The 21,035-nt window shown below is 36.9% G+C and overlaps 1 long non-coding RNA gene across 1 annotated transcript; it reads left to right on the forward strand.

Annotated features, from left to right (window-relative positions):
- The first annotated feature begins 11,941 nt into the window (after positions 1–11,941).
- LOC147655559 (uncharacterized) lies at positions 11,942–17,376 on the forward strand. The gene is made up of 2 exons (XR_015289095.1): positions 11,942–13,726; positions 13,965–17,376. It is a non-coding gene; the product is annotated as an uncharacterized LOC147655559 (long non-coding RNA).
- The last annotated feature ends 3,659 nt before the right edge of the window (positions 17,377–21,035 follow it).

Consider the following 21,035-nt stretch of genomic DNA (forward strand, 5'->3'; position numbering starts at 1 on the left):
TTTTGTTGGGTTTTTTTGTTTTGTGTTGTTTTGTTTTGTTTGTTTTGGTTTTTTTTTTATTTTTTGTGATATATTCAGACCAGATTCTGGTACTTTAGACACAGTACTTCTATTTGGCATATTGTGAATGTGAAAAACTAAATAGACCTACTTAAACTTTATCAAAATCTAGGTCCTTGGAGACCATGATTTGAAAATCAGTCAACTTTTTACTTGCAGTTTCTAGTGTAGTAAAGCATGCATACAGGCACACCTACACAGCAGTTCTGTTCTGCAGGAGAATTTATTTTATTTCCACTGAAGCTTTTTTCTTGCAGCTTTACTTGTAGGCTTTCTTATATATATATTTTTTTTTTTCAGCCATCAGAATTTTTTGCATTAACTCTGTAATATTTGCAGTGTAAAAGGTGCCTAAGGCATTTTATTGCTTTTGCGAACTGAGATATGTATTTTCACCAGAGAACAAGATCTCTGCTACTTGCTGGAAGATAGACTCCCGCTTGGAGACATTAGTCTCCTGCAGAAGGAGGTCAGCCCTGTCTGACTGTTGATAGTCTGGCTGACCACAAAGGAGGAAAATGCACTGGTCTGTTAATGCTGGGACCAATAATGATGTATCATAGCTGTATCCCAGCATTGGGGCCTGGTCTCCTTAGTGAAACTCAATGTCTCATGAACATGGGAGAAAGACAGGAAATACAGGGTCCACAAGAGAATGTCATATGGCTGGGACCTGGGCAACTTTTCAGCAAAATTTGCAAGTAGTCTGAATGAAGCGTAGAATTCAGCATTTGAGTAGCACAGTCTTATACTACAAAATTGGTTTGTGAAATACAGGATTTTGGTATTGTTCAAAACACTGGGTTGTGTTGATTGTTTTGGTTTCATTAAGTTCAGAAAATGTAGGGACGCTGAATATTTCTTACCACTATTATAAACCATTTTTTTTAGAGATACATAATTTATTATAGCTCTACATCTTTGGAACTAATTGCTTGCACTATATTTCTGCCTACATGCCTTATAAAGAACTTTATCTCTTCTTGTCCCAGATGCTTTGGAATGGCTACCTAGAGCAGAGGCTAGACAGAGTTAAGAGAATAAAGTGGGTATTTATTAAAGGCTTTCAAGGGATACACCTTGGGTATTGTAAAAGCCTCGCAGAGGCTACACCCAAGATGGACAACAGTCACAGCTTTTTCAGGTAGATGTAAGTTTGGTCTGTTTTCATAGTAAGAGTTAGTTCTCCAATTACAGCTTCAGGTAATGAATTCATATTCCCCCAGCTTGTTCCACCCCAACTCATTTTTGTTTATGCTTTTCAGGGCCTGAGGCTGTGGTGTTTCGTGAATCACAGGCCCAGAGGGATTGTTATGTCTAACCAAAATGTGAGGGCAGTTTATATGGAGTTTAGAAAGATGCACTATTGCAGTATAGGATTTGAAAAGTATAAAAGCTAAAATCTTAAGGCATCATCCCAACAAGCTGGATAAGATACACCTCAGATACCAAAATGTTGTATCTCTGATGCATCTTATTGTTAGCTAGAGAAGTTGTCCAACTGCAGATTAAAAAATTGTCATCATTCTGAGATTGCATTTGAGTGTAAAGTACAGCTGGCAGATGCAGGCAGATAGGAAATGCAAGTGTTGGTTGAGATGATAGTCAGGACCCTTAGTGCAGCAGAAGTGTGACTGTCATTGTGTTATATAGGCATTGGGAAAGGCAGTGCTCTAAGGAGATTTGGAAAACAGTAGTAAAACAGGTTGCAGATGTTTCTGAGATGCTAGAAAGGGAAATGTGATGGAGCACAGAGGTGATTGTTTTAAAATTGAAGGAGAGTTCAATGGGAACTGGCAGGAGTTCAGTGCTGCCCAGCCATCCTCTTCATTTTTGATGACGCCGAGTGGGAGAAACTTATAATCAATGGACCAGTTGCTATGCTTTCCCCTTCTGCAGCCTCCAGATGCTGTCTAAATTGTGTCACTTTATAACAAACATCTGTAGGACATACAGAATATCTTTTACCCAGAGAAGAAGTGGAAGTATAGGAAAAAAAGACAGCAAAAGCAAATTAGCCAGAGAAGCGCACTGTATCATCTTCACAATTTTGGAGGGGACAGATACGGAGAAGGAAGGTAGAGATGAAGGAGCAGACATTCAAAGGAAAGTTGTTGTTACATATCTATGTTGTATCTGGCTAAGTAAGCTTAATTTGTGCAATTTTTTTCCTGCCTTCCTAAGGCTCCCTTGACTGTGCTTTATGGAAAATGGCTGTTTTGCAGCAACACAGCATCTCATACATCATTCCAGTACTGTCCTTTCTGATACAAAAGTTTAGCTGTGGCTCACCTTTCTATTTTTTTTTTTCTCTTTTTGCTCTTAATCAAAATTAAAAGTCATTTGTTTTAATAGGATGGGCAAGGGGAAAAACAGTGTTATAAGTGATAGCTTTCCTTAAGCACCTGTACACAAAAGGCTCATCTGGCAGTGGTACCTTATTCAGCATATCCCAGGAATAAACAGTTATCTCCAGATGAAAACATGTTGTGCTCTTATGACGAACAGTATTTTGTCATGAAAGCTTTGGAAGCCAAATTTAGCAGTATTCTGTTAAATGCTTCACAAAATGTAGCCATAACAAACTAAATCTTCATCTGGAGATGATTACAAAATCTTTGTTATTAAAAAGACCAAAAAACCCACACAAACACCTTCTTGGTTCCACACCTACACACTGTATCACCTGCTAGCTGGCTGGCTGCATTACTAGATATTTAATTGCTTGGATTTTTTAAACTGTAAAAGGAAAATAGGTGTTTTAAGGTGTTTTACCTTAAAACAAATTTGTTCCTTTTCATACAAATTTAGCCTCACCAGCATTATCTGTGTCCCTGCAGTTGCTGTTTGAGTTGCAGCCACTTGTAATTCCCATTTCCCAGGTGCCACACGGTGGTGCTCCTGACTTCGCATTGCTCGGAGCCCTGAGCTGGCTGAGAGCGGTTCCAGATGCTGCATCTGTGCCAAAGCTTTTTGGGAGGGAGGGCTGCACACAGCTTTGCAATGAGGTGAACCATGCCATGGGATGGGGGATGTACTTTCCTCCCAGGACTCATCTACCAAATCAGATATGGGAAGAAAGAGCTGAATAATGTCAGCTGGTAAAAACCTTAAGTATTGTGCATGTATACACATTTCCACTTAACCTCTTTTACAATTGATTACTATGTGAATTTTTCATGCTGGCTTTGTTTGGGTAGTTCCACGCCTTCCCATTTTCTCTTTGCTCAATAGAAGGCTCCTGCAGGTTCACAGCTCAGTATTCTCCTGGCAGCAAGGATGACATCCTTTTCTCCAGATCTATGATAAATATGCAGAGAAGCACAGCAGAGAGAGGGGAGATGTGCCTCCTTTTCCATCTAAAGAGGGACGACTACAGAATCAGGAGCTGCCTCAGTGGCCCCAGGCAGGATCCCCAAACTGGAAGGAGGCCAGCAATGGTGCTGGCCTTGTGCCAACTGAAAGGGTTTTTTTTTCTCATAAGAACTCTCCATATCCAAAGTGGCATCCTCACCTGTATCAAACCTACAGCTCAGTAAAATTGACAGGAATTATTCCACTGATTTGCATATACTTTGAATGTGGTCCTGTGCACCGTAGTGATATGTCAGGTAAAGTTTAGCTCTGGGCATTTAGGAGTTAACCTCACACTGAGTTTCTGATGTCTTTACTAAACCTTGGTCAGGCACTTAGATATTTACGTGAATCTAACTTTTAAATTGTGTGAAGTTATCTTTTTGATTAATTCTTATAAAAACAGTTGAATGTGTGACTTACAAGGATAATTACTTGTGTTCTCCTTTGATTAATTTGTAAAAGTTTCATTAGATTTGTATAGTGTACTGCACTAGTAGGTGATCTAGAAGAGGAGCTCTAATAATGTCTATGTACTTCGGACCATATGAACTTTGTGGACTGACAGTCATGTCATCTATATAAACACTGTATTCTGTAACGTATTATTAGCATAAAATTTTAAAAGTTTTTCTTTTCTGCCTTTGCATGTCTTTGGATTGTTTATATAATATATGTATCTCATCCATAAAGCCATCTCTTCTTTCATGAAGCCGTAATCATGCTTCCATTTCACTATCGAAAAGTACCTGAAGTTAGTCTTCTATTTTTGGACAAATTCAATAGCTTTATGTGATGGGGTCCCCTGAATCTGAGGAAGCATGATTAGTTTCTGACATTTCCATAATTATTCTTACTTATAATTACTTTTGTGTGTAGTCTCAATAAAGAGCTAATGCTAAACAGAATTCTTTAGTCTTATTAAATATAATTGTGAATAATTCTCCCAACATGAGTAAGTGAAGGTTGCAGCTGGCAGGTGGCCTTTGCAAAGGACTTAGACATCCCCAGTCGGCACCTCTCTGCATTATATAAATGGACACAGAGACCATGGCAGGCAGCATTAACCTTGTCCGTGTCAACCAGTGACAATTCTAGTGCAGCCTTACATATCAAAGACAAACACTGAAAATAATTAAATGCCATTAATGTAGAAACTACGCTTTGATATTTTGAGTGAGTTCAGTATGAGAAGAAACAAATAACCAGGGTTGCATTTGCAGTTTGCAATGAATGTGTCTCTAATGGGTGGTGGGTATAGACAGGAGAAAAGCCTCAGCTGAAGTAAGTCCAGCTGAGCAAGGTGCAGGTGCCTATAGAACAAGACTGCTTTTTTTCTAGCAGGCTTGAAAATTGCCACTTAGCCTTGTTCCTTATCTTTGTTAACTGAACAACTTAAAGATACGACATTAAAATCGTCATTAAAAAGGGATGTATGTATTTGATTATTTCATTGCATTATTTTCCAAATGCAATTGCAAGCTGATGTGTCAGAGCCAGCTACTTGCATCTTCACAGGCTGATAATTTGCTATTGATGGTATCTTGCGAAAGGCTGAATTGATTGTTCTCACAGGCAAGAAATCCTGAGTGAAATTTTCTCCTTGAGATGGCATGAAATGGAATCACACAGACCAATCTAGAGACCTCTTTGTTACTTTTATTCAGTAATTACATACATTTAACTACTAAGTCAGATCCTAATGAATACGTTAAAACAAAAAAGCTTGGTGCCCAGAAAAGATGTAAAATGTGCATAGATTTCTATATGTGTAGACTTGTAGAGACTTGGAGGATTTATTTCCCTTTTTCTCTCCTGAAAATGGATTAAAAGGTTAGTGTTTTACTGACACTGTATCAGAAGTTACTGTGAAGGATAAACTGCAAATATTGAACTAGTCCCCAAAAGATGAATTCTAGAAGTCATTAAGAATGCATGTCTACCTAAGTGCAGTGCAAGTTTCTGAAAAAGCCTAAGCCCACTCCTGCCAACGTGTTCTGATGAAATCAGTATTGTTTTCTGCATTGGCTCACAGCTGACTTTCAGTGCCATTTTAAGACCTTTGTGCACATTTTTACCCAAACCTTTGGTGTCTTCCCCTGTTAGGCAAGAGCTACTTTTTCAAGCATGCCTGAGTGCTCTCCTAGGAGGCACAAGAACCGACACATCTCCCTTACAGCACAGCAGGATGTACCCTTAGGTCACCCTGGAGCACAGCTCAGTCTCTGCCCATAGTGCTTTGTGCTCAACCCCTGCTGCCAAGGGGACAGCACATCCAAATGTCTGCTGCTTTCACTACATCTGCTGGCAAGAGACAGCTTGAACAATAAAACATACAGATTGTTTTGCTTACATGAAGATAAATGGTTGAAAACAAAAGGTTACAAATAAAACAATTTTAGTGTGTTTTTTTCTCTGTCTTTTCTGTTTTCTGACATATTTCACTGGGATTGCAGTTCTTGGGGTTAGCAGTTGGAGGTCTGCCATCCAGGTATCTCACATATATTCTGTTCTCCGAGTACTGAATGTTTTTCTCTATTTCCTTTCTACTACACTCAGCTTCTCCTTGATTCACTGTAAATGGAGTACTGAAGGCTAGGAAAGAGGGGAGAGCAAAAGGGTAATGGTCAGAAGGAGATACCTTCTGGCTCTGCTGTCTTGATACACCTGCCTCCCTGGATGTCTTTGTGCTTTAACTTAAAATGATTTTTTTCATGTCAAGATGTTCTTGTGTGCTTTCTTCCACTATGCACTTTTCCTTTCTTCTTTTTCATTTATTTTTATTTAAATTTATAGTATTAAAATAGTACACATAGAAAACATCTATTTTCATAATATCTGTCAAACTGATGGTCTCCTGTGATATTTTCTAAAGAAATCACACAAAGATGGTTTAATAAACCTATTTTGAACAGACAGAGGACACTGTATTAATTAGTTAGTAAAATCCACATGTCTTTGTCATGGATTTATTATTGGATTTTGTGGCCTAAATCAGTATTCTTTCCTTGGGTCCTTTGTTCTTTTTTTTTTCATATGGGGAATATTACACAAGATTGGGTGATATTTGCAAAAAATTAGTTTGTGTGTGTGTTTATGTGTGTGAAAATAGCTTTAAAAATATGACAATATGAGAAGGAATAGAATTCCTTCTGCATGGAATGAGGTATTATCACATAGTTGACAGATGACATTTAATTATCACATAGCTAAATTCTGCCTCTCAAATCCTGTCTCCCTGCATTTCTGAGAAAATAAGAAGTAAATTCATATAATGTACTTAAAACAGAAGCATATAAGAAAATATAACTATAAATCTTCTGGTCAGTTTGAGCATCCCAAATTTTCCTCATCAGAAATCATCCTCCAGATGATTTCTGGATTCTGCATATGGCTCCCATGATCATAAACAGGCAGCAGTCACAAAATTTCAGTTGAACCCTGGATGCTACCTTAGAAGGTGGTTTACTTCAGTGACAGCAAAATTGTAAATGAGGAGACCCAAGAGTTCAGTGGGTAGAGGTTCCTACCTTAGAGGCAGCTGTGTGGGTAGAGAAGTCACTATGAGGTGAAACCATTAAGCATGGGACATACACTGTGAGATGCTTGTTTTAAGATCTACAAAGTATAAATTACTCCTTTTGTTGTAGGAATGGTAGTGATAACAACTTAGGAAGTCTTTTTCTGTTCACAAAAATATGACTTGAAAAGAAGCTAACCATGCACACCTAAACACTGGGAAAAGTGTGGAAAATGAATGACTAAACCAGGGTTTTGAAGGCACACAAATGTACTTAGCTATCTCATTTGGGATCTCCAGGATTTTAATGTTTAGCCTGCATGGTCTCTGCATGAGCCAGATAAGTGCAGCATCAAGGGAAGTAAATAATGCAATCTGTCCCCAAAATACAATACTAAGCAACTTTAGCTACAAGGATTTATTGTTTTCAATGGTAGGATTATTGTATGTACTTCTTGCAAGGCAGGTATGAATTGACAAAGACCTTAAAATCTGATGTTTTTGCAGCAAGCTGAATAAATGTTTCATCTTCATATATGCACATGTATATGTGCATTATAGATATGTCTTTATGTAAAATTGGAAAAAAATCTCTGTGTGTGTGTTTCTGTATGTAACTATATATTGCATGGAACCATGCAAAGGGACAATTAAATATTTTGGTCAATGAAATGCTTTTGCGAGTACTTCTTGATGACTATTCTTCTTGGGGCTAATAGTTATGTTTTAGGTTTGAAGTGCCCTAAATGTATTCTTTTCAGATGGAGGAGTTTGTTACTCCATAAGAAGGCTGTGTCTCACTCTCAAATATCTGATAGCTCCAATTTGTGAGGGGGTGGTGTTCGCAATCATATTGTATTTTCCGGTATGAAGTTCAGCGTTACTGTTTGCTCATGTGCAATCAAAGCTTGACACTTTATCTTCCATTAATGAAGTTGAAATGAGTTAATATAAAGCAGAATAAGAAAGCAAGAAGCCTTCAACATTAATTCTTTTTTATTGCTTCTGGACTAGGAAAGAATGAAAAAATCCATTATCATCAATTAATTTTGATTTCTGTACTTCTCCCAGGAACGGTTCAGTTTTAGTCCAATAGTTTGTTTAACACTGAAAATGTCTTTAATTAGTACAAAAATGTGATGATGTGGTCAGCTTTAGGGGACTCAAAGCATAATGTGTTATTTTGTTTCCCAAGAAAATACAAAGTCACTTACTAGGTCAAAAAGACTACATGAGTATGATGGTGGCTAACATTCCTGGGTTCAAAGCAAACACTAGTTTCAGCAGGTTTAATGGTAAATGTTCATTGCCATTTAATATTCATGGCAGTTTATAAGAATGCTCAAAATAAATTTAGCCCGTTAATGATAGGACATAAGTCAGTCTGGCCTCTGGTGTGAAGATTTTGTTAAAAAGATTATTCTGAGTTCTTTATTTATCTCAGTACCAATCTTAAACTGTGCACAGCTCTTTTTATCTCTGCAAGTTCAACAGTGGCCTGAAGTACCCCCTTGAGAGCATCCTTCACTAGCACATTGTGACAGGCTGGTCTGTCCAAAACACTCAGTTTGTGTGAGGAATTCAAGTGGTGTTGTGCTGCTGCTTGTGCAAAATGCCTGCAGTGTTGTAGTGTCCCTCTCCTTCAGTAACGGGACGCGTATTCCATCACATATAGGCCCAATTAACATCCGGTGTAAAGGCTCATTGCAATCCAGATATTTGCAAATAACTGAGCTGCAAATGTTCTACATGCCATCCATTTTAAGTGAAGTGAAATTGCTATAGTTTGATGTAGGAGTCTAGGTTTGTATGCCCTACCAGTTCAGGTAAGGTTTTGCAAAAATAAAATGAGAGATGAATAGGACCTTGTCTTCATTTTTATTCAAACTCAGAGGTTCATAGAAGAATAAGAGAAGAAAGGAAGATAAAATAAAGGTGTTCATCCTTTGACTTAGTCTGAATTATAACTTTTATGAAATTCAATTTTAATAATTTTCTATGGTAAGATTAAAAATAATATTATTCAGTCAGAACTTTCGAGAAAAATTTTAGAAAAAGTTTTAAAGCTCTCTGCATCTTTCCTTCATAATACCATAACCTTTTACCCTTTTCATTGGCATTTATACTTCACAAATAAATTTCAAGTTCATTCTTATTCTTATGATGTCAGTCTGGAGACCACAGCATGAATATTGACCAGATTCCTACCTCTCTTCTGCTGTTCTGCTGTTTCTGGAATCACAGGAGCATCAATTTTTATTTTTTTTTTATTCAATAAATTATTGCTTTATGCTGTACACTTTCCATGCAAATTCTGCAACCTTGCAAAAAAGCTGAGAAGCAGTGAGCAGAGAATTCCAAAATATTTGAGGTGAGTGTCTCTGAAATGAAGCCTTGCCTAGTAGGAGAATGACACATACTGGATGGAGTAGCTAGTTTTATGTGAATGCCAGAGAATAAATGATCTGCTTATGCTAGTGGTGTCTTTCTGGCAGGAACATATGTCATACCTAGTTTATAGAAATACACCTCCAACGTGTTTCACTCAAGGCTTGTTTGTGTCAGATAGCAGTAGTGAGAAAGCCAGGCTTTGGAGGAGCATGTGAAGAGCTGCCTGCTAGGCTGAGAGGTTTTAGAGATATGAAAGCTGACAGATATGGCACAGGCACATGCAGTTGAAAATAAACCAGTTATATCTCAAATACAGACCCAAACAGCGTAAATTCTCGGTATCTCTGCTACATCTGATTTTTGTGTAGGAGACAGGATTTTGTAATGCCTGAAATGTTTTTTGCCTGTTGCATGATGGGAAGCACATTCAGTAACCTCCAAGTGAAGGAAGTGGACACACTATATCTTTGAGAGTTAGGGACCTGCACAGTCCATTGAGGTGAAAGTCTATGGAAAGGATGGTTTAGAAACCTTTCCTCCTTTTTGCTGTCTGCTATGTAACATTTATTTTCCTGAGATCCTTCAGTGTGGGTATTGGTGGAGCAGACTTAGGGGTGCTTCAAAGTCAGAGCTGGGAGACAAGAGCAAGAAAATGCCAAAACCAGCATTATTACTATTATTATTATTATTATTATTATTATTATTATCATTATCATTATCATTATCATTATCATTATTATCATTATTATTACTAACATTAATATTAATATTATTAATAATTATAATAATTATAATAATAATAATAATAATAACAACAGGAACAACAACCCCAAATTGAAAACCAAACCACCAAGAAATGAGTGAAATTCTTGAGATTATTTCTTTCTCTGGAAGGAAAAAAAAAATTATGAGGAGTTTCAAATTAGAGGCAGCATTTTAAAAGTTATAAATCAAGAAATAAATGAGCTTTGGAATAAAGAAAAACATGCCAGTTGTCCCCTGTAGAATACATCTGTCCCTGTGGTTCTTTCAGTAAGTGCACACATACTCAAGATGACTTCTGCATAAAGTGACAGTGAAAGTTACATCTTTTTTTTTAGGAGGTTTATATGCATACTTGATTTATAGGAGTATTTGAAGAATTAATTTACAAGAATGTTTTCCTTTTTATTTGGTGACAAGAAAATTAAGCACAAATAAGAATGAACCATGCAGTAAGGATTTTTGCACCTCTTTTCTTGTTTGCATCAGGTTTTGGGGTTTTTCTTTGTGCTAATTACACTGAACTATTCCATTTGGTTTCCAAAATTAGGACAGTTAAAAAACTTCAAAATTATCTATGTCTTAGATAGATTATCATGCCGGGGACATATGCTAAATAAAATTTTACAAATGGCTCTAGAGAGAATATGCTTACAGAAACATTCTTAATAGAATAACTTAATTCAGAATTTATCATTAGTTAAATGTTTCTTAAAAATATGAGAGAAAGAAGAGCAAATTTGCTTGCAAAGCATGAATAAATAAATTACAGAAGATGGGAATTTAAGAAGAATCTTGCTTGAATGTGCATTGGTGTAAATAAAACCTACTCCTTTATCAGGGATGGGACTGCCCTAAATCTGAATACTGAGTAGATTTTGACTGAGAATCACAAAGGACCTGCACATTTTATCTTCATAGCCTAGTGAAAAATTATGAACAAAATGGGTTTTCCATGTGTCTCTCCCACATATATGCAGTCTCCCATGAAGTGGAATGTGAGAAAATTAAACATCAGATTCCTAATGAAAAAAATCAAAATAAACAAATCTTTGAATTAAATGAAAAACAAACCCACAACAAAATAAAAAACCAAAACAAAAAAAACGCAAGAAACTGTGTGGGTTATAATCAAAACAAAATGGAAAAAAATTAATACAATAACCCAAACTGCTCTGTTTTGCATCACAAAATATTTAGAGTATTTGAAATTCTAATGCTTATGCTATTCTGGACTAGATACTGGGCTGATATAAATTGCTACCAAATATTTGCAACAGCTACAGATCTACACTGTCACCTCTGTGAAGGAAATGTCAAAAGTTACCAGGAAAGTGAATCAAGAAAGGGAAACAAAATGAAGAGGAAAATTATAGACCTATAGGACAGTAAATTATATCCTCCCCAGTGCAAACGATCTGAAACCAAAATGAAAATGAAAATTAACCTTGTCTCAGCTCTATACATGTGGCTATACATCACATGTAGAGACTCATCTAAGCTTTACAAACCAGTAGTTCTTTGCATTTCAGCTACATTCTTGAGACGCTGATATTCCTTCCCCCTCTATTCACAAATAATGTAGATAGATGTGGTGGTTTAGATTTGCCAATTTGAGTTTCCTGGTCAATGCACCAAATAATGTGGTGGGTTTAGCACTGGCTAAAATCACCAGGACACTTACTCATTTCTCTCTGTGAGATATGGATCAAGAAAATGGCAAAACAGGCTCAAAACTTAAAAGGAATAAAGAAACTTTATTATCAGGACTACAAGAATAAGAAGCATCAGAATAAAACCTCCAGAACATTTTTCCACTCCCTGCCCAACTTCTTCCTTTTCCCAGCTGACGTAGAGACAGAACCTGGGATGTTAAATCAGTTACAACCTATACAATAGTCTCTCATCAGTTCTTGTAGGGAGAGGAGCTTTCTCTTGCCATGCCATGGAGACTTCTCCATAAGAAACAGATCTCTCCTGGCTTTTCATTTCCATGAATAGCAGCTGCCCAGGATAAGTTCTGCAATTGTAAAATCCCTCCCATTTTCACAGCCCTAATACAGGTGTAGGCCATGGGCCATGAACTCAAGGGGTATTATTTTAAGGATGAGTTATTTGCAGGCAAAGGTTCTCTCCATCTGTCTCTGTGATCATCTCTGGGGACAGAGGTTTTCTTTGTCTCTCCCTGGGGGAAAAGTGTCTTCATCTCTCTCATCTCTCTCTTCAAGCTTCTCATGGGATCACACCTGCTTCAACATCTGCTTGGCTTCATCATTGAATGCATCTGCTCACATCTACACTTTGAATACTTCATCTCCCCATACTCTCTCATGGATTAAGGGAGATATTTCAGTGTATCATTGTCCATCTCCATGGTACTGCCAAAAGAACTTTGAGCCACATTTGGAAATCTCCTCATTCTCCTTCCATCTGAGGCTTGACTACTTTACTGACCTTGGTGTCTTCATGTTGTCTTTCTACATGTCATCACTGTTTTTCTCTCCCTGGGAGAGAGGATCAAGGTCTGCAGGTCTCATCTGTGTAGTAAAAGGCTTAATATCTCGCCCAGGCCTGCAGAAGATGGTCAAGCCCAGTCACCACAGCAGTCATGGTGTTGGATTTCAGGCCACACTGGGTGCCTCCCTCCACCTGGCAGCTGCTGGGCTGGGGTGGGGAGGCAGATGATCCTTGTTCAGCCTGGAGCCGTCAGTGTGGGCCAGGGGTGGAAGCTTAGTGTTGGTGAGATGTCAGCAGCCATGGCCTGGCCCAGCCTGGGGCTGGGGTCCTGCAGCCTCCATCCCTCACCTGGGAGCTGCTGGGGCCTGGTCTGGGCTACCCGAGGCTGCACAGGCCATGGGAGAGCAGGGCTGGCCTCAAGAGAGCACTGGTACCTTCTGAGGCTGGAGGCCAAGAGAGAGATTTCCTGGGCTTGCTGATTTCAAAATGTGGATCTCACAGAGGCAGATCTAATTTCTAAATGGTTCAAAATGTTCAGTTCTAAATGGTTCAAAATGTCAGTTTTCATAACTAGCCAGCTATTGGCCTTTCCCAGGCACAGAGGAAGCTCCCATCAGCTTTTCTCAGAGAAATCACTTCTGTGGGTGGTTTTTTACTTCTTCCCCAAATGTCAATTGATGCAAAACCAGCACAATAGATGATAGAGAAGTCTTGGCCTGCTGATACTGTGAAATAGCTTAGAAATTTTATTAATAGAATTCATAATTTTTATACAATTCAAAAGACAAGAATTGCAAAGAAACAAGCACAAAAAGTAAGTTTCTATTAAATAGCATAGGTAGAGAGAGTAAAATATTGAGAGCAATCAGTGGGTTCTCAACTAGAAATAGCCATCCCACTAAAAAAACTACATAATTCATCTATGATTGGAGTGATAACTGCTTCAACACCACAGCATAAACTCCTATTTTCAGGTCAAAATTTTCAGCTCTATTCTGTGTACTCTATTAAATAAGGAGAGATTTGAGATAGCTATATGACTTCAGTGTGATATATGTTGTAATTTATCACTAAATTGTCATAATTATCAGCATTAAATGAAAAGAAATATGTCAAGAAGTCCCACCCCAGTTACTTCACCCTACCTGGGAGAGTCTGTGAGTCTGAAAAGCGTGTGGACAGGTAAGGAGTTTGTCAGTTTGGTTTAAATCATACTGGAAAATAGTTCTGCTGAAAAATATCTCCTAACAATCGACCCATAGGATTTCAGAATGAGATTAATTTTTGGTGAAGATACTCTGGCAAAATTGGTCACTGCAAATAAATTCCAAATTTATAAAGTTATACATTTCAGTTGGTTTTGTATACTCTGTATTTGGCTATAAATTTCAACATGGAATAAATCAATTTTTATCTACAGGCATACAACATCTAAGGAAGAAAATGCGGACATTAACAGCTGCAAGGAGGTGCTGTGGTGTGACACTGAAGCCTGCTGAGTGACTTGCCAGTAACAGCTCCTTCCCTGTCAGCCCCGTGGGGAGAGGAGAGCACCAAGAACTCTGCAGGAAAGGGTGACAGTACTTGGTACTGATTTTAAAATATGTGTGTTCTCAAACTTTCAGGTGTCTCTGAAGGATTAAGTTGCTAACTTAAATCTTTACTAATTAGTATGTTTCTGTGAGGAATGTATGTAAAGTAATGGAAGCAAGGACTTACTTCTTTCTGGAGAAGCCTGAAAACCACATTTTATGATAAGAGAACTACTCAGGTCCCTGACAGACACCTGCTTCATACAGTATTGGTTTTCTATGCAGAACGGTCCTCTTTCTAACATAGGGTGTGACATACAACTAAAATGGTTTATGACAGAGTTTATATGGTTTATATGCTCAAAGGTGCAATTCTATACATGTTTCTTTCCTGTCCAAATATATCAATGACAAAAAATAAACATAATTACATTTCAATTATTCATAGCAAATCTATTAGATGTACTAAGTAGTTTTTATTTCCTGTACTGTAGCTTTCACGATTGGCTAAATTAAATTTAATCATCTTACGCTGTTAAGAGCGTACACAGCAATATTTGCCACAATAACTTGTCTGAGTTTTAAATTAAATTTAAACAGCTCTCCTCCTTAAGAGCTGTTTGTGTTCCCATTGTGTTGACTGGATAGGAATACTGAAATAATGGAAATAAAAATATAATATTAAAATATCTTTCTCTTTCAGTCTACTTGTAACTTCTCTAACTTAACGCTCACTTTTTCCACACCACCCTTCAAGAATTTGAATGATATGCTGATTTCTCCACTAAGAGCATCTACTGCAGTAGATTAGGACATAGGTTTAGGAGATGGGAAAGGTTTCTGCTTTTTGTCAGATGTGACTGGAATTCATAATGGATATGTGTTTGGTATGAGAGACAGAAAAATAATCTCTGAACAAAAGAAGGTTGGGGTGATTTTTAGCTTTGTCAGCACCACACCAACACATGGACATTTATGGGCATTCATGTAATATTCCTCATTCAATTTTTCTATCAGTTCAAGGCTCTTTTTTAACAATAAGACATTTTTGAAATATTTCAGGAGCTTCAGATACGGGAAATCAACTACTTGAACCATATATGCATGTGTACATTATCTGCTTACAGTGAACAAATAGAAGATTTTAATACAAAGCCAGTACATTTTGTACACTTGTAAACAGTTTGGTACATCTCTGATTGAATAAATGTGATCATATCCCTCTTTTGAATGCATGAAGTAGGATGTTCAGTGTAACATTGTTGTAATTAAGGCCCTGCTGGTCTAATTTTCAGTTAGTTCTCTGTGGAGCATACTGGAGTTGGTTAGTGCTGTATGCTAGAACACACAAAAGAAAAGGTATGTGGTTGCAAAAGATACCTGCGAGGAGTGCAGTTCATTGCAAAATGTCAGTACAGCAAGAGTCCTGAAATAATGCACCAAAGCATTCAGTGCATAGATTCAAGTTAAACCTGGCTGAGGCACACTCAGATTTATGAATTCTTTAAAGGTCCAGTAAGTTTGAACTCATTTGCAATTGAAATAAAGTGTTATTTGAAAGTCATTCTCTAAAAAGGGGAAAAAAAATTAAGAAAGAAGAGCTTTTCTGCTGAAGAGACTCAGGCAATTAATTAAACCTCTTCAGGAAATAGCATAAGGGCTTACAAATAAATAGTGGTTATTATCAGGAACAAGAGGAACAGTGTCAGGACAGTGACATTACTTCCCGGTGACAAATTAATTGATTTTCTGAAATTTTTTCAAAGCATAATAATATAACAGCACTATATTGCTTAATAAGGAAGTAACACAACTCTTTTCATTAGCAGAGTGAGGTTGTTACCATACATTTATTCTTCCTTTTAGCTTCTTGAGTGGAAAGACCACCTCTTGCTCTGCTAGAAAGTAGAATTTTTCAGTGTTTCATTTTAAATGACTTTACAGGGAATTATGTCAGAAAAATGGACGTGGAACCCATTTACCCTGTGTACCTGTACAGTTTAAGATGCAATACAGATGGAAATATTTCTCCTGTTTTCTGATTAGAAAAAGTGGGGGGACAAACAATTAGTAGCAGAGCTGTTATATGTTACATGGGCTAACACATCCTCCATATGACCATTGGAAGAGAAGGAACATTGAAGTAATGGATTCTGTCACTGATTTTCAGTCCACTGTTTTAGAAGGTGTTTAATCAGTATTACCTTTTATGGTGGCTGTGGATTATTTTTGCATCACTCAATGCATGCATTTCCAGCACAGTAGGGTTCGTTCATAACATTTTACTTATCAAGGAAGTTAGATGTATCATCTAATTTATAGATCCCTCTGGTAAAAAGGGAATCGCTGTTAATTCTACATTGCTGATAGACATTTATACAGGGTAGGATGAATTACTGTGTAGAGATGTCTTTCTCCTACTGCCTACAGAAAGTGCCTGGACAATTAACTTAGACTAAACATAATCTTTAAAGTTTATGTGAGATGAATAGCATGCTCAGTGCAGGTGAAACTTCTATGATGTCCTGAGTACTTTTTGTCTGTGTGTTTGGAATTTATTTTGTTTCATGGATGTCGGAAAAGCTGTTCACTACAAATCAGACTTTCTGTATTCCCAGAGGTGAAGGTATATGCCTGCTCTGCCTAGAGAAAATGTCTTTACCTGAATTATTCTCAAGGTCTGAGATTTCATCTTGTGCTGGGAAAGTTTTTTAATGTTTTTTTAAATTTTTTGAGAATGCACTGCAATGATAAGGAGAATGGACACCTGAAATTCTTTTCCATAGGATAAGAACTCTTTAGCTTATGAGTTTCTAGCTGTTGAGAGCTTTGCTGGCTCCAGGACCATATTTCATGAGTAAAAATTGGTTTTATCTGTGAGATAAAACTCGGAAAAGTTTCTTAGACAATCTGTCTGCTCTGTCAGGATTTACATAGCAGCTTTATACCTTTTACTTTCCTAATAGTGTAGCTCTTAACACCATTATTTCTGAGAAGTCCAAACCGTCTTTTAGGTATAATTTTTATTAATGTGTTAGCCCCTGCTTTCATTATCTTATATTAATTTTTAGCACACTTCTTTCATTTTATTGTATTTAAACCTTAAATCAATAAAAAACATAAAAGCTGTGTCATTCGAGATTGGAGGAGCTGTCCAATTTTACTAGCCTCTTTGATGATATGATCTAAACCATAAGCTATTATCACCATTATAGCCATAAGAAATTTTTATTTTTTGTTTTTATGGTGTGGTATGTTTCTTTATTTGGAGAATGACTATTAAAAAATTCAATATGGCAATGTGGATTGACAAGCTTCATTTTGCGGTATTAAATTTAATTATATAGAACCTGAAGTTGCCCCATTAGAAGTCTAGGGATAATGTAAAGTACTTTGAAATTTGATGTCTGCTGTAACTCTTGATGAAACATAAAAGTTAACAGTTTAAGTAAGCCTTTTATTTCTTAAAAGAAATATTACAGCTCAGAAGAGTTTTGTGAGTTCTTTGTGTAAACAGGAACAATTCTTAGCATTGTAGAAAAGAGCTGATATTTTATAAGAAAGAGTAAGTGAGATGTATGCTTTAACAAATAGCTAACTGGTCCCTTTTTTTTTTTTTTTTTCAACAGCTATTACAAAAAAAAAGAAATTTACAAAAAAGAAAGATTACGGAGTTGTTTATCGAACAAAACTCTTACCATCACTTGACATTCTTTCCCTGTTTTGATATTCAGGTATATTTGAACATTGGGAAGTACTCATGAGAAATTAATTTTCAGGAAACAGGAATAAACATTTGACATATTTTTCACAATCCCATAGTATGAAAAATGCTCATTGAAATATCAAATGCTTCTGGGGAAATATGTAGACAATTCTTGGGTGAAAAAATGAGGGGTATTCTGTGGAGGAATGGGGAAGTAACAAGCCCATTAATGTCACTAATGCACTCTCTGTTTAGTTTGTCCTATTAAACCATCTCATTAAATAACTTTTGAGACTGTAGTCTTGGATTTCATGTGAAAAACTCAAATCTGGGCTTGAAGTAGAACTAGATATGCAGTGTTTCAAACAGGGATTTGGGTCTGGTCAGTGCCAGGAAGCAGAGTGCAGAGATCTGAATGCCATTTAAATCTTCCTCAGTTTGGAAATTTTGATGTCTGCATTTTATTTAAAGCCTGTCTGGATTGGACAGCTACTTACATAAAAATGCCTGCCAAGCAGAACAGGTAGAGTGAAATGAGAGAGTGCCCCTCTAAAACTGCAAAACCTATGATATCTAATTTTATCATGGATCTTATTACAAAAAAATACCTATAGGTGACACTGAGTGTCTAGATGACACTCAAAGTAGTTCAATACTGTCTCTGAGTGTTACTGCTGATTAAAGTGTTCGAGTTATTTAATAATTTGAGAAGGTTTCTAAAAATCACAAAATATTGGTGGAAAAGATTCCTAAGATCTGTTTTCTCTGTTCATTCTCTTCAGTTTTGTCACTCAACCATCACCATCAGGAGCAAAGCATTGATTTACATGTGTAAGAAAAACCTCAAATATTTAGGCAGAAATATTCCTGTTGCTTTCAATTGACTATGAGTAATAATCCTTGAAAACAGCTGCATCCATGGGAAACTTTCTCATGATAATTAACTATGCCACTCCAAGCTTTGCTCATATTCCCTGTTATTTTTTATTTTACTTATAGAACAACAAAATATTTATCTTATTCTATATGTTTTAAATATACTTATGCTTAAGTTTTCCTTGGAGAAAATGTAGTTTATATTCTGTCCCTTCTTGTAGAGAAGTTACTTACCATGTTTAGCTATGTTCTATATGCAGAATAGGATATTACTTTAAAAATTTTATTGGAAAAAAATAAAATTTGGGAGTGGGGAAATACTTTCTAATCAGGTCTAACCACATCTATATCTAAATCATTTATTTGAGTTACTTCATGACCAATACAGAAAAGGAAAAACCTCCTTGGTTTTGCTGTGAAAAATGAAGATGTAAGGTAAAAAGAAGATTTCAGATCTGTGACCAGCCTCCTTTGTCCTCTTCCCAGTCCTATATTAACTGGCTTGTGCACACTTACTGTTGCTATTTTGGAATATTTTGCTGATGGCATCTTCATTTGCATTTGGTGACAAAATTTAGGCTTTCATGAACTCCATGCATGTGAGAAGCCATGGCTGCTCCTCGGCTCCACTTCTTCGTAAACTGCTCATAAGTTCCTGTCTATTCCCAGCTGATAATATTAGCACAGTGCTACCAAGGGTGTGAGCATACCAGCACACTGAGTATGAGCTGCTTGGGTGCTCTTTTGCTCTTCATTGTGATAGAAAGCCAACCTTCAGCAAGACAACTCAGTTTTCAGGAAACAGGAAAGTTTTCTTGATAGGGTCTCAGACACACATTTGTGGGAACTAAACATGTTGAAGCTTTGATTTAATAATATCATATGTCTATAATAATATCTGTCATTCAGTTTGGTTCTTTTGGTTCTTGGTTTATTTTTAATTAGAAAATTGTGTTCAAGCATCAACAGTGCCACAGAGATTGTGAATCGATGGCTACATATAAATACCTGAGATTTATTGGTTTGACAGTTGTGATTCTCTGTGTTCTCCTTTGATGGATGATCCTACTCTACAAGCACAAGATAGGTCAAGACCATAACATACAGGATTCTCCAGCCTTGGGTCTTGCTACATTGTGAGTTATAAACACCTTTCTTTCCCACTTGAGAAGTTAATATTTATTTTGTAGTAAAATGCTCATCCCAACAAAAGGCAAAAATTTTTTCTGTATGTAATGATACTAATACTTCCAGGGAGGAAAAAGAAAGGTCACAGATTATCAAATTAACTTCATGGTGTAATTCTTCTTGAAAAGAATGTATTCTTAATTAATGAGTTAGTAAGTCCTGATAATATCTTAATTCCTTTCTTTAATAAGGCAAGGCTAAATGAGAACAGATTTGCTTACTCCTAAAGCAAATACTTCAGTTTTTCCTGGATTGATAAAAGAAATAACTCTTTCTATCCATATAAATTTATATATATATATATATATATATATATATATATATATATATATAGTTCTGTATTAAGTTTGATGCCTTTCAGATCTGGGCTGCGTTCCCTGCAAGAAGAAAAGGTTTCCTTGATTCCCTGAAGGTGAAGGTCTTGGATCACCTGTAATGAGGCCTGAGATGTGGTCAGCCATTTGAATGCCATGGGATTGAGTCAGTCCTTTCCTTATAAATTGCACATTTCTATAAAAAATGCAGGACAATATTTTTGAATCAGTAAAGGTGCAATGGTAGCCTCTTTTCCAGGAACTTCAATTAAGGTGTCCTTATTCTGTCTCCATAGTCTTCTGCCTCCAGTGTCCCCCACAGCTGTCACTTTGTCACAAGCAGTTCTGTTTTTCCACTGAAGTTCCTCAGAGGAAATGCCTAGAAGGTAAATACTACATACCTATGCAGACATCTGAAGAGGTGACCTGCTCATTATCTTCTTTTCCCACATGTAGCTGCTTTGTTGTACTACAAAACAGCTTGTTAAGTTTGCATTCCAGAAACTTCTGGAAAGAAAAGGATTTACCTGTTGACTTCATGCGCCTGCTGAAATTGACTCTTCTGAAAATGTAACAAAGTTAAGCTTGCCATACTTAATTGCCATACCATTATTGCCATAATATTTACCTTTAAATTAAGAGATGTTCATTACTTGAGATGTGGCTGTGCATGCAACAAAGGTGCATTTATTCATGCTCCCATGTGGTGATGGAGGAGGGAGTAGCTCAGATGCCTTTTGTGATGACATTGTGACCCAAGAAAAGCAGTGTGGCCCCCCAGTAAAACACTGTCTGTAGTTCATCATCTGTGTGCAGTATCAAAAGGTGCAGATCATGAAGCCATCACCTGCAGACCTGGGAAAAGCCCTGGTGCC

Source organism: Cyanistes caeruleus, chromosome 1, assembly GCF_971803275.1.
Source record: "Cyanistes caeruleus chromosome 1, bCyaCae1.hap1.1, whole genome shotgun sequence".
Lineage (NCBI taxonomy): Eukaryota > Metazoa > Chordata > Aves > Passeriformes > Paridae > Cyanistes > Cyanistes caeruleus.